This window comes from Rhinolophus ferrumequinum, chromosome X (assembly GCF_004115265.2).
Source record: "Rhinolophus ferrumequinum isolate MPI-CBG mRhiFer1 chromosome X, mRhiFer1_v1.p, whole genome shotgun sequence".
Lineage (NCBI taxonomy): Eukaryota > Metazoa > Chordata > Mammalia > Chiroptera > Rhinolophidae > Rhinolophus > Rhinolophus ferrumequinum.
The window spans coordinates 864,605-875,423 of record NC_046284.1 but is presented as its reverse complement, the minus strand read 5'-3'; the positions used below and the strand labels follow the sequence as shown (position 1 = coordinate 875,423).

Sequence of the window (10,819 nt, the reverse complement as noted above, 5' to 3'; positions counted from 1 at the left end):
GTAAAAGCTGCTGAGGTGGTCTTGCTTTTGCCTTCTGGGTTGGGATTCAGTGTTGTCGAATCCCTTGTGTTCACCAGGACGCACCAGGGGACCATTGCTAAGGCGACATGGGGTCACCCATGCAGGGGCGGAGGATGGCTCTGAAGCTGCACAGAGACCTAGGATTGTTCAGGCAGCAGGGAGCAGGGACTACTTTAGGGAGTTGCCGAGTGAGTATGGGCTGGGGATGCTGTACATACGTCCACGATATTTCACTCAAAAGTCCAGCGAGATCTGAAGTGCTTATGGCAAAGTGTTGCTAAGTAGGGGTGGTGGCCACTGTGCTCTGCTGTCAGCTGTTCTGAAGGTTTGAAATGCTACAGTGCTGGAAAAGTGGGGAATGGAATAGAAGGGGGGGTCTCTCAGAGCCCCTGCACCCCACATTTCCCCAGAGGCAAACGCAGCAAGTACAGGGGCCTGGTGGGCTCGGGAGAGTCTGAGGAAGCACAGGGCTCCATTAGGCCGTGGGGGTGTGGACTGCAGGGCCTGGAACCCCTGGCCCAGCCTTGGCCAGTGTCAGAGCAGTCCCACAAAAGCCCAGGCTGTGCCCAGCTCCGAGAAGCACTCGCCAGGCTCAGCTCTTGCCTGCTGTCATTTCACTGCAATAAGCAGCCAGGGCAGCTTACAAAGGGACATGGTGCCATAATGTGAGGTAAGCGGCCTGAGGTGGTGGCCGAGGTCAGGTGCTGGAGCGACTCTTTCCAAGGGTGGGGTGGGGGTCGCCGCGGTCAGATTATAACTCAGTGGCTCTAATGCCTCTGAAAGCCTCGGGCCTTGCAACATCTTCTCTCCTTCTGACCCGACCTCCCCATCCCTCGCTGCTACTGTCCTCCCCCGCCCCGAGGGCTGTCGCTCAGTCACTGCCCAACAGCCACCCTTTTTGAAATGTTTGAAACCAGTAGACCTGTTGCTCTCCATCAAACATAGTGCTAGTCCAACAGGAATGAGACAAAAGCAGCACGGCCTGCCCCAAGGCACAGGCCTACAGACTCATCTGGCTCAGCGGTGTGGTAACACCCTCGCCTCCCCCCTCCCCCCAACGCCCCCACCAAAACAGGCAAAGCAGAAAGCACAGGAAGTGGAAGAGAAGGGCTGAAAATCATGCTTCTGGGAGAGGGCCATGTGCCCATAGTGACCATAGTCTTCCTCGAAGGCACCAGCTATGCTACTCGCTCTGCTGGATGCAAAGGGGCTGAGGGCCTGTCCCAGCCACGCCCCTTCAGCCCCCCGCCCCCCCCCCCGCCCCTCCACCCCACCCCCCTCACCCCCTACCTCCCCTCCACCCCCCTGCGCCCCACCCTGTCTTTCCTCCCTCCTACATCTGATCTGGCAGGCTGAAGGCGGAGAGCACTGTGTTCAAGCAGTGGATACATTTCTGGTATGGGACATCCTCTCTGTTCCTGTGTCTCTTACTCCCACCTCTCCTGTGGTTTTCATTCTGTCTTTTTTCTTTCTTTTTTTACCTTCTTTCCTCTGAACCTCCCAGCAGGCTCAAGCTTGGTGTCTGCTTGCTGAACAACAAGAGAGCAGAGGTATTCAGGCAGATGATGAGTTGTCATTTGGGGGGGATGCCACAGACAGGATTGGGTCCGGAGGGGTTATCAAAGAAGGGAGGGTGAGCCGGGTGACGGTACACATGGTGCACATCAACGGCAGAGGGTTATGTGTGATGCCACACCTGTGAGAGTCAGGTAGACAGTGGACAGGTGGTTTGGGGCCTACAGGGCTTGGGAAATGTGAGGGACAGAGTGGACAGGCCTGTGCTGGGCTAAGTCGGAAGCAGAACAACTGAAGCGAGAGCCTCTTGCTGCTTAGTCCTTCTATTTGTAATTCCGTCTTTGACACTTGGGTTTCCAGTGAAGCTGCCTACTTATACCCCCTGCTTACACCCAGAACTACGAGGGTCTGCCCCACTGACTCCAAGGGAACTCCCTGCAAACAGTACCCGGAAAGGAAAGAGGAAGTAGGTGGCCTCAGTGTCTTTTATTTGGGTTTTGAAATAATAGTGTCGTTTAGGAAAGCGTCTTTTCTAGAACTGTGATAAAACAGAGCTGATCTTCTCTGGGAGCCTATCTTGGGCCATGGCCTGGGATTAGAGAAATGAAAGAGACTCTGTTGCTGCTTCAAGCCATTGTGTGGGAGAGAAGCCAAGAAAAGGATGATTACAATAGAGAGAGACGGAAAGAATTTTACATGGCCATGGGAGGACCTGAGGAGGTGCAGCCACCCAGCCTTGGGAGTTGCAATAGGGTCTTGATTTTCCAAAGGACGCATGGCTGGACTGAGTAAAGAGACAAGTTTGCCAGGAAATGGAGAAAGGGGAGAGCTTTGCAAGCAGAAATGCAAGACAATAAGGTGAGTTTTTGCAATTGAAAATAAGTGGACCCAGCTTTCTGTTCAAGGAGTGAAGTAGAAGTCAAAGGCAGTCATGAGGTTCCAGTACAGGGGTGGAGAAAACTGTGCCTGCTGCACAGCGATACTGAAGCCAGGTTTTAGAGAGGCAAACCTTTGTGTTAGTCTGTTGTTTCTTTTGATTTTGATAACGGTCCATCATCGATCATTTTCCCTTTGTCATTTATACTTGCTTGAATGAAAAAAGTTCTCTCGCAGATTTGCAATGTACACTTAGATCTATGATTTCAGTTAACTTTTGCATGTAGTGTGAGGTATTGAAGTTTGTTTGTGGTTTCCTTTTCCGTATGGGGATCCATTTGTTCCCAGCACCATTAGTTAATTCTTAGTTAATTCCATTATCTTAGCACCTTTGTCACAAACCAACTTACCATATATGTATAGGTCTATTTCTGGGCTTTCTATTTCATCCATTGATCTGTATGACTATTATTATGGTAATAGCACACTGTCCTGGCTCCCATACCTTTCTGTTAAGGCAGGGAATTTGGTAGTGTGAGTCCTCCTTCTTTGTTCTTTTCCAAATGGCTTTGGCTATTCTGTGTCCTTTGCATTTCCATATAAGTTTGAGTAGCAGCTTTTCATCTGAATCATGGTTACGGTAAATCTATAGACAAAATACTAGAGAATTGACGTCTTAAACTTTTTGGACTCTTCTGATCCATGAGCATAATAAGGATATCTCTCCATTTGTTTCAGTCTTCTTTAATATCTCTCGGCAGTATTTTATAGTTATCTGCGTGTAAGTCTTGAACATACAACGTTAATTCTCCATAGCCATTTCATTTACTTTACTTCTATTGTATGTGACATTAAAAAAAAGTTCCAGCTCCAATTATTTGTTCCCAGTATATTGAAATAAAGACAACTTTTCTAATAGACTCATAGATACAGAGAACAAACTGATGGTTACTAGATGGCAGGGAGTTGGGGACAGGGTGAAAAAGGTGAAGGGATTACAAAGTACAAACTGGTAGTCACAAAATAATCATGGGGATGTGAAATACCGTATGGGTAATAGAATGAATAATGTTGTACAGACCATGTAGGGTGTCAGATGGGTACTGTACCTATTGGGGGATCACTTCATAGATTATGTAAATGCCTAACCACTGCGCTGTACACCTGAAACTAATACAAAATTTAAAAAAAACCAAATAAGTCATGGGGATGTAATGTACAGCATGGGGAATATAGTCAATAATATTGTGATAGCGTGGGACGGTGTCAGGTGGTTGCTGGACTTATCATGGAGATCACTTCTTTAGGTACATAAATGTGGAATAACTAGGGTGTACCCCTGAAACTAATATAATATTATGCTAGCTATAATTTAATGAAGATCTTTAAAAAAAAAAAAAAGATTAAAGAAACACAAACCTCCTCCCACCTCCCCCCAAAAAAAAATCAGGAAAAAAGAAAAGAACTTTTCTATATTGGCTTTCTCTCCTGTGACCTTGTTAAATTGCTTATTAGATCTGGGAGATTATTTTTTTCCCTACACTACTAAGTATTTTCTGGGTAGACTATTATACCTTTTGAAAATAAAGGCAGTTTTTGACTTCTTACTTTTCTATCTGTATGCCTTTATTTTTTTTTCTTGCCTTATCAACTAGGACCCCGAGTATAATGTTGACCAGATATGGTGGGAGTGGAGATACTGCCATATTCCTAATCTTATGGGAGAAGCATTCAGTCTTTCCTTATGAAGTATGATGCCAGCAGCGGGTTTTTGGTAGAAGCACATTATGAGGCTGAGGATGTTCAGTTGTGTCCTTTTCCTTCTTTTCCAACCGAAATTCTTTAATCGGAACGAGTTTACATGTTGACACTTACGGCTTACCTAGAATAAATCTGTCCAGATTTTAATTGTGCTAACGACCAAACATAAGAGCAAGAGTTCCCTCTAAACAGTGGGTCCTAGGTTCCACTGTAAGACCTCTCAAAAGCAAAACTCCAGTTGTTGAAATGATTAAAACTTTTCGTCTGTGGATGAGAACAATTATCCCAGAGGTCAAAACATACAATGCATGTCATGTGCAAACAGTGAAGTATTAGAAGCCTTTTTCCCATCTTCATAGATTCAAAACATGAGAAGTGTCTTTAGCTACCTTGTTTCCCCGAAAAGAAGACCTAGCTGGACAATCAGCTCTGATGCGTCTTTTGGAGCAAAAATTAATATAAGACCCACTCTTATATTATGTTACATTATATTATATAAGACCCAGTATTATTATATTATATTATATTATATTATATTATATTATATTATATTATATTATATTATATTATATATTACATTACATTACATTATATTACATTATGTTACAGACCCGGTCTCATATTATAGTAAAATAAGACCGGGTCTTATATTAGCTTTTGTTCCAAAAGACGCATTAGAGCTGGTTGTCCGGCTAGGTCTTATTTTCAGGGAAACACGGTATTAAAACCACCAACTGAGCTGATCCAAACATCTTAGAGATGCTCTCTAAGTGGCTCTGTTAAGTGTCCCTTAAATTTTGTGTGCTGACCTTGGTTCACCCTGATTTAGTCTTATACATGGATATACAGACTGCCAAAAAGTACTCCTTTACGTTGTCTGCTGCCTCAGAGCAACCAGTGTTCCCACGTTTTGCAATCCTGTCAGGTGCGTGACACAGAAATAAAAACTCCCTTGTGATACAGCTGTGTTTTCGCATAGGCAAGCAGCTTCCTTACATAGCATTTACTTTTCTTTGCTGCACGGGCATCACGGTTGTTCTCCAATTTAAAAGACACTACTTCGTGACCTCCCTAGTGAGCGTGGCTTTTAAAAACATTCAGAAGTGTCTCAAAAATAAACTGTCATTGTTTAGTTTTCAGTTTCAGCTACTAGTGCCTGTAAAGGTCTTAGATGGCTGAACCCTAAAGCCAGACTCATTCCTATGGGCACCCCTTCTGCTCTCCGCAGGAAAGCCATGAGACTTCACCGAATGCCCAGCCACAAAGTTAAATTACCTTCAAAAGTTCACATGAGTTTTGTACCTTGTAGAATTGTCGGTTCAATGTCGGTTGGGTATCTAGTTGTCGTACAAAAAGGCAGGCAGACCACCCAAAACCCACAAACAGCCAAAAGATGGTCTGGTAAATCCACGATTTGTGAAAACCTATGCACAAAACCCACGGTATTTGGGAAAAGAGGAAAGGTTTATACTCAAACGAGTAAGCAGTGTTAGAAATGTAACTTTTTTCTACTGTTGATTATGCATGAACATATACACACACACACTAACTGAAAATATGCTACAACCAATGTCTGGAAAAGCAGTTCAACATTTCCTAAATGGAATTTCCCTCACACTCACTGTGTAACGTAGCTGTTAATACTGCACAAGTACAATTAAGCAATGTTTAATTACTTTTAAACAAAGATAAAGGGACTTTCTCCCTCAAAACAAGTTTTAAACATCAAAACCTATGCTTGTAAAAATTTAAAACTTTCAGACGTCTAAATAGCTCAAATCAAAACCATTAGAAACTTCTCAAGCACTCTTTTTTTTTTTTTTTTTTTTTTGGGGTGACAATGGTTGGTCAAGTTACATAGGTTTCAGGTGTACAATTCTGTAATCCATCATCTACATATCACATTGTGGGCTCACCACCCAGAGTCAGTTCTCCTTCCATCACCATATGTCTACATCCCAGGCATGTCAACCTAGTTATCTAGCGGAGAGCTCCTTCAGAGACACTTCAGTGTCTCTCTTCACGGGCTGGCTTTTCCTTACTGCTGGCCTCGCCTTCCCTTTTTTCAGTGCTGTCTCATTACGTTGTGGCTGACTGCCCTCTTGAGCGTGCAAGCCCCCATCTAGAGTCTTTGAACCTGTTTGTTCCCTTTCTAGCTTCTTGTCTGGCCCTTTCCTCCCTTGATCTTTGGTTTTATTTGCTTCCCCGCGCTGCCTTTGTTCTGCAAGAGATTTATTCAGCACTTGTGTGGTTACAGAATCTCCTTCACCAACCCAAAACGTGTTCTTAAACCCGTTATACATACATCATTGCAGACTTTCCCATAATAATCAGAGTCACGTTGAGTCGCCGTCATTTTTTCAGTGTTGTAATCATTTCTGAGCTTGTTGCCTTGTGACCTGAAGTGAAACAAGTTCATCCAAGGCCTCGATGCATCTCTTCACATCAAGGTTGTCAATTTAGAGTGAAGTCTTTATTTCACCGTGTATCCTTGGAAGTCGAGAATCCATTGATGTTTCTTGTTTCTTCTCCACTTCCTTAACTTCTGGCTTCTTTTCCTGCATCTTGATTCTGCCGCTCAGTTTCCATTTGTTCCTCTTGTTTGCGTTTTCTATCTGCTGCTTCTTTCTCATGTTGGCCTTTCAGCCTATTCCTTCTGGGAGCAGTCTGAAAGTTTCTTCCACCTTTTCTCTTCTTTCCGCCTTCTTAACCATCTCCTTTCTCTTGATAGTTACATCCGCTTCAGCGAAAATTTCCCTTTCTGACTCAACTTCTTTCTTCCCCTCTTTTTTGTCATTTTTGTCGGGCTCTTCTCTTGGCTTATTCTTCCTTTCCCTTCCTTTCTTAAGTGAGCAGATTTTTTTTTTTAATCATGAATGGATGTTTTATATTATCCAATGACTTTTCTGTCATATATTGTGATGATTGTCATTGCTTTTCTTGCCTTCCCTTAATATGGCAAAATACACCGATGCATTTTTTTAACGTTAAAATGGCCTTGCATTCCTTGGATGAACTCTGCTTGATTGCACATGATACTTTTCATGTATCATTGGATTCAGATTTCTAAAATTCCCTTAGGGAGTTTTACATCTATAGTCACCAGGGATATTGGCCTGTAGTGCTTTTTTCCCCCTTGGAGTGTCTTTTTCTGTTTTGTTTTTTTTTTTTTTTTTGTGTGTGTGTGTGTGTAAAAGTAATGTTGCCCTCATAAAATGATCGGCAAGAGTTCCTCCTGTATTTTCTGGAAAAGTTCTGTAGGGCTGTTACTGTTTTTTGTTTTTGTTTTTCCTTTTAAATGTCTGATACCATTCGCCAGGGAAGCCAGTGAGGCCATTTAGGACTGAAGTTTTCTTTATGTGAAAAATTTGAATTACAAGCTGAATTTTTAAAAGATCATATAGTACCCCCTTTTAAACAAGATCTTTAGAGATGGCTAACAATTAACTATGTGTAGTTATTAGACCATTAGACAATTCTAAGCATATGCTATCATTGCTAAATCCCTAACTATACTCCTAATGAAAATTTTGCCTTTGATACATAGCAAATTTCTTGACAGGGTAAGGCAATTTTCCATGAAACTGAGTCAGTCTTCCTCCCTTCCTAGAAGTAGAATTGTTGGATCCTACGGTAATTCCGTTCCTAATTTGGGAGGGGAATCACCATACAGACCCAACTAGTTGGTCGAAGTTGTTTATATACCCCTTTTAATCCTTTTTCTTTTTGTAAATTGGCAGTAATATCCCCCTTATTCCTTCTGATTTCGGTCTACCCCCACTTCCCCCCCCCGACCCCAAGTAAATCTAGCTAAAAGTTTTGTCAATTCTGTAACTCTTTTCAAAGAACCAGCACTTGATTTCATGGATTTTTCTCTAACGCTTTTCTATTCTCTATTTTATTTATGTCTGCATGGTCATTATTTTTCATTCCTTATGAGAGCTTTAGGTTTGGTTTATTATTGTCATCCTAGTTCCTTGTGGTGTAAAATTAGGTTGTTGGATTCAGACCTATCTTCATTTGTAATGCAAGTGTTTACAGCTATAAATTGCCCTCTTAGGACTGCTTTCACTGCATCCCTTAAGTTTTGGTAAATTGTGTTTTAATTTTCATTTTTTTCAAGAAAGCTTCTGATTTCCCATGTGCTGTCTTCTTTGAGCCACCGCTTGTTTAGGTGTACGTTGCTTAATTTCCACATATCTGTGTATTTCCCAGCTTTCCTTCTGCTACTGATTTCAAGTTTCACTCCATCGTGATTGTAAAAGATACTTGGCATGATTTCCATCTCTTCAAATTTATTCATACTTGTTTTGTGGACTAATGTGTTGTCTGGAGAACGACCCAGGTGCACTAAAGAAAGTGTGCATTATTTTGTTTTGGGGTGCAGTGCTCTGTATGTGTTTGTTAGGTTCAATTGTTCTGTAGGGTTGTTCAAGTCCTGTATTTCCTTATTGGTCTTCTGTCTGGTTGTTCTACCCATTATTGGAAGTGGATTATTGAAGTCTCCTATTATGGCAGAGCTGACTATGTCTTCCTTCAAGTCTGTCGATGTTTTCTTCATCTATTTTGGAGCTCTGATATTTAGTGCAGATATGTTCATAATTATTATATCTTTCTGGTTCATCGCCCCTTTTATCGTTATACAATGTACTTCTTTGTCTCTTTTAACAGTTTTTACTTAAATTCTATTTTGTGTGATATTAGTATAGCCATCCCTGCTCTCTTTTAGTTACTATTTGCATGGAAAATCTTTTTCCGTCCTTTTACTTTCACCCCATGTATACCCGTAGAGCTCAAGTGAGGCTCCAGTAGAGAGCATATAGTAGGATCATTTCTTTTAACAATCCATTCTGTCAATCTGTGTCTGTTGACTGGGGAGTTTCAGGCATTTACATTTAAAGTACTTACTGGTAGGGAAACACTTACTTATTCCATTTTATGACTTGTTTTCTGTATTTCTTATAGTTTGTTTGTCCCTCAGGTTCTCCATCACTGCCTTCCTTGTAGTTATGCATTCAGATTCCCTTCTTGTTTTTCTGTGTGTATACTCGATAGATGTTTTCTTTGTGCTTACCATGGGGATTGCATATGACATCTTAAAGTATGCCAGTCTGTCTTAAATTGATAACAGCTTAACTGCAACTGCGTAAAAAAAGAAAAAAACTCTAGTCCTTTACACTTTTGCCTCCCTCTCTGTGTTAGTGATTTCACAAATTGTATATTTCCATATTGTGTACACATTAACATAGGTTTATTATCAAATTTTATGCATTTGTCCTTTATATTCTGTAGAAAATAAAAATAGAGTTAGGAACAAAAATTACAATAACATAGGTTTTTATTTGTCCATATATTTACCTTTACTGGAGAACTTTATCTTATCATATGCCTTTGAATTACTGTCTAGAGTCCTTTAGTTTCAACTTGACAGGCTCCCTTTAGCCTACCTTGGACAGCAGGGCTAGCGGTAATGAGCTCCATCAGCTCTTGTCTCTCTCAGAGTGTCTTGACTTTCTCTGTCATTTTGAAGGACAGTATTGCTTGGTATAGCATTCTCAATTGACCGAATTTTTCTCTCAGCTCTTAAATATATCATCTCACGACCTTCTGGGCTGCAAGGTTTCTGCTGAGAAATTTGCTAATAGTCTCCTTAGGGATCCCTTATACATGATGAATGACTTTTGTCTGTCTGTTTTCAAGAATCTCTCTGTGTGTTGGCTTTTCACAGGTTGATTCCAATGTGTCTTGGGGATGGGTCTCTTTGTGTTTATCTCACTTGGAGTTCTTCAGGGTTTTGGATTTGTATATTTATGTCTTTATTCAATTTGGAAGTTTTCAGCCATTATCTCTTCAAATAATCTCTCTGCATACCTTCCCCCTCTCTCTCACCCTCCCAGCTCCCAGGATTCCTGTAATGCGTATGTTGTATCACTTGATGACATCCTGTAAGTCCCTCAGTCTCTCTTCACTTTTCTTCATTCTTTTCCCTTTTGCTCCTCAGAATATGATCATTTTGAATGATCTCTGTTCAAGTTCACTGTTTCTTCGGCCTGTTCAAGTCCGCTGTTGAACACCTTTTGTGAATGTCTCATTTCAGTTATTGCATTTACCATCTCTGGAATTTTTGTTTGGTACCTTAAAAAAATTTTTTTCTCTTTGTTCATATTCTGATTACGTTCATATATCATCTTCACAATGTCCTTTAGTTCTTTGTCTGTGTTTTCCGTTAGCTCTTTGAGCATATTTAGCAGAGTTCTTTGGAAGTCTTGATCTCGTAATTCTGATGCATGTGTTTCTTCAGGGACAGTTTCTGGAGGTATATTTTTTCCCCTTTGAATGCACCTTGCTTTCCTTGTATTTACCTTGCTCTTCTTCTTTATTATGTTTTTTAGCTTTTTAAAGTGGAACCTTACATCACTGACTTGAGGTCTTTCTTCGTTTGTAATATAAGCATTTAAAAGCAATAACTTTTCCTTTAAGCACTGCTTTAGCTGCATCCCTCAAATTTTGTTATGTTGTGATTTCATCTTCATTCAATTAAAAACATTTTCTAATTTCTTTTGTGCTTTCCTCTTTGGGTTATGAAAATGCTTTCCTTTTCAATTTCCAAGTAATTTGGTTTCTTTCTGATATGTTTATGTTATTA

The 10,819-nt window shown here is 41.1% G+C and overlaps 1 pseudogene; it reads right to left on the bottom strand.

The window, feature by feature from the left end:
* Positions 1–6,180: 6,180 nt before the first annotated feature.
* Positions 6,181–7,347, bottom strand: LOC117024870 (PC4 and SFRS1-interacting protein-like; annotated as a pseudogene).
* Positions 7,348–10,819: the final 3,472 nt, after the last annotated feature.